At 37.2% G+C, this 3,701-nt stretch overlaps 1 long non-coding RNA gene across 1 annotated transcript; it reads right to left on the minus strand.

The window, feature by feature from the left end:
• Nucleotides 1-561: 561 nt before the first annotated feature.
• On the minus strand, nt 562-1,503 carry LOC124888040. The gene is made up of 2 exons (XR_007045918.1): nt 1,016-1,503; nt 562-865 (listed from the first exon to the last, which is right to left on the minus strand). It is a non-coding gene; the product is annotated as an uncharacterized LOC124888040 (long non-coding RNA).
• Between the last annotated feature and the right edge of the window lie 2,198 nt (nt 1,504-3,701).

Consider the following 3,701-nt stretch of genomic DNA (forward strand, 5'->3'; position numbering starts at 1 on the left):
TCTCTTTATGCCTTGAAGGCAGAGTGACGTGGTACATGTGTTGGGGGTATCTGGTAAATAATCAAGGTACAGCGTGAGCTAATAGGGACAACACGTTATAAAAGGTCAGTTAAGAAAATGATACTGGTTAGAATGAAAAAGAATAATTAAGGGTGTTCGATATGGAGAAAAGCATTTTATGGAAAATGTTTTCCTATCGTCTTGTATTCTGTTGATAAAAATTTTTGGATAATATTTTCTTTAGAAACATAAGGAAAATGATTTCCCTAATGAAAATAGGGAAAACAAGTCGCATTGTCTCCTACCACCCTCCAACCACCTATCCCAGCAACAACCCCATTCTATTAGTTGTGTCTTATTTTAGATATATACAAATGCTTTCAGGATAGCATTTTTTACTTACATAACGCATACAAGAAAATAAGTAAGAAACCACTTGTTTTCCTAGAAAATATTTTTCATGGAAAATATTTTCCTCCACATGGAACACACGCTAAAGCTCACTTTTCAACTCTTAAATTGGGTAAGTATTGGAGCTCATAAGCAAGATCATGCACGAAATTTCATCATCAAAGGGCACCCTTTATCAAAATTTAATCAAAAGTAAGCAAGTTCGACCACCAATCAACAGAACAGAAGAACAACCCTAATTCATCTAACAGACAAACGGAAATCTCCCTCATTAGCATCAAAACAAAAATGATAATATTAAAAGGGGCAACTAATTAAAGTACCAAATAATGAGAAACATGGCCTAAGACGAAGAAGAAGAAGAAGAAGAAGAAGGAGAAGCAAGCATCTCCATCATTTTCTTGTCCCGCCTTTCCATTGCAACATCCCACATATCATTTCCAATGTGCTTTGGCTGCAAATTTAATCCAAGAAAACCAATTGGGTATCAAAAAATGCCGCTAAAATGATGATATCAAAAACCCAAAAGGGAAAAAGATGAAATCTTGGATCTAGGGAGAAAGAGGGGGTATATATATATATATATATATATATCTTCTCATACCACCCCTCTTAAGAAAGCTACGGAGCAACCACTGTTGACCGCCGTCGCCGAAGCTCCAGCGAGTTTGACGGCGACGGAGCAACATCAGGAGCAGCGCCAGCCTCCCGCGAGCATATCCCACCAAAAAGCCCTAAAATCTACTAAGCCAATCGCTACAAATTTGAGTTCGAACACAGCACCACTAGATGCAATTTTCGGCCATGGCGGTGCTGCCGCGGCGGAGCCTCAAATTCAAAATTTCCAACGGAATTTGATGGAAAATCAACTCAGCAACACTAACTAATCAAAAGCCCCAAATAATTCACCCTCTCTCGCCGCCCCGTCCAACCCCACCACTGCAAACACCCTTTAAAACAAACACAAAAAGAAAGGTGGAATTAGCATGGGTGATAAAAAGCTTTTATCAGCAGATTCTATTATCATTAGGTGGAATTAGCAGGGGTGTTTTTATCACCCCTTTCTTACAAATCCTTGTTTTAATTGGTGTCTTATAATTTATTTCAAGTCTTCTGATTAATGAAATTACTATTTCAAGATTGACAGTTCTTGTTTGACTACTCGGAAATTTTTTAATTTCAAGGTCTTTTAACAATTATGAAATTATTATTTTCTAAGTTAATACTAAAAATGTATAACTAATTAATGGAGGAGAAAGAGGATTGAGGTAGGGACGATGGTGAAACTGTAACAACAGTGCGGGTTGTGAGGGTTACATTTCATATAGAAGTATACTGTGGTTGATTGCAAATATAATAACTCAACTAGGTTGAGGTCGATCCCACAGGGAAGACGTGAACAATTGTTTGACTTAATCTAATCCATGAGCAGTACAAGAAAGTAAATAGGAGGTTTTAGTATTAATCGCATGTAGTAACCGAATCTTGAGTGCTTTTGAGTTGTAGACAGTAGAAGACGAACACTAGGCTTGTGTTCCCCCTGGCCTCTCAACTCCGTAAATTCTCGTGATCAATCCAACTATTCTATTGTTCTGCATGCAAAGTCTACAAGAAAGGTATTATCAGCCGCTTATTAGGCGCGAAGATAAATCTCACCCTTTACTTATTAGGTCTCAAGGGTATCTCCTTGTTTCTCATTGTTTCGACCTCAATTCACTATCACTGGTTAGGATCAAGTGATTGATGGGATGCGGGGACTAAAAGGTGGAGATAAAAATCCCAAATCACTGTTTTAAATCTTCTTTTCCCAATCACAAACTCCTTATTAGGGATGGATGCAAAGACAGACTATCTCAAGCTCCTGCAGATGCTTGAGATTAATTATTGCGATGAGTATCACACTTCCTCTACGTAGCTAATCTGCCAGGGTCCCCACAACCCTAGTCAAGGAGATTAGTCGCTCTTGTTTATGCGATAAACCATGATCATCAATGAAGAACACATATAATTAATTGCACAAGAATAAGATGAATAAACTTCAAAGTCCTGAATTGAACAAAAATCGAAAATCTCAAGAATAATTGTAAAAATATGTAAAGTATTATAATACAACGGAAGAGAGCGTAACCTAATAAAAGGTAAACTCGGAGTATTTATAGTATCTCAAAATAACATAAAAATCCTCATAAAAATGGAAAAGGCAAAGTTATGTCGGTAATCGGTATGACTCGGTATTCAACTCGTACTGGCATCATACGAGTCGTACCCTGCCTTCTCGTATCTATTCCAATGTCTGATCTCCCAAGACTTCAGCTTTCTGTTCAGCATACGACTTCTGCTTACGAGTCGTACCGGAGTATATGACTCGCGTCCTTCACTCATTTCCACCTAGGACTTCTATCCTTCCAAGCTTTAAACATTGATTTGTGTACGACTTCCCTATACAAGTCGTACTCAGACTTTTGAATCGTATACTTCCGAGACTTCAACTTTTGGATGGTAGCTTAGGTTCTGTTGTGCTTACGACTTCTCTGTAAGACTCGTATCCTAACTTATGAGTTGAATACTTGAGTTGTATCTTTCCCATACTTATCTTTTCAGATTGGATTTTGGTTCTACTGTGTATACGATTCAACATATGAGTCGTATTGAATGTTTACGACTCGATAGCTGACTCGTACCTTGATTAGAATTGGTCTTTTTCTTTTATTTTTATTCCAACACTATTGTAGAACTGTTGTACCTGCAATTTACACCAAAGTGCACATATCTAACAAAATATCCTAAGTTTATGCATAAATTTGCGATTTTAAGCATTAAAAGTGTTGTGTTTCTACGATACATCAACACCCTCAACTTAGACTTTCGCATGTCCTCAGGAAAACAAAATCAAAAACTATTTTCTAGCACAGAGACGATGCTTAAACAGGAAGATCTTAAGTTACCCACGGTAGTGATTTTGAACTCAATTTCAATCTCGTTGTTTCCCTCCTAATTTTAACTTTCAAAACTTAAACTGCGTATAACGACTTAGCACATATAGAAACAAGAGGGAATCCAATGGTGGCATTACATTAGCAATAGACAACTGGGCATAGACACAAATTACATTCACTAAACAATCTAGCAACCTAGCAACATAACCTATGTGCGCTCACAATCAAAGAAATTCCATTCACTCTTTATATGACTACACAATCTATTCAGAGATATAAAAAATGACTCTCTCGCTCAAATAGAAGTAACACCAGTGTATATAGAATACCATAGGCTTGCCCTTATTCTCTTTT

Source organism: Capsicum annuum, chromosome 10, assembly GCF_002878395.1.
Source record: "Capsicum annuum cultivar UCD-10X-F1 chromosome 10, UCD10Xv1.1, whole genome shotgun sequence".
NCBI lineage: Eukaryota > Viridiplantae > Streptophyta > Magnoliopsida > Solanales > Solanaceae > Capsicum > Capsicum annuum.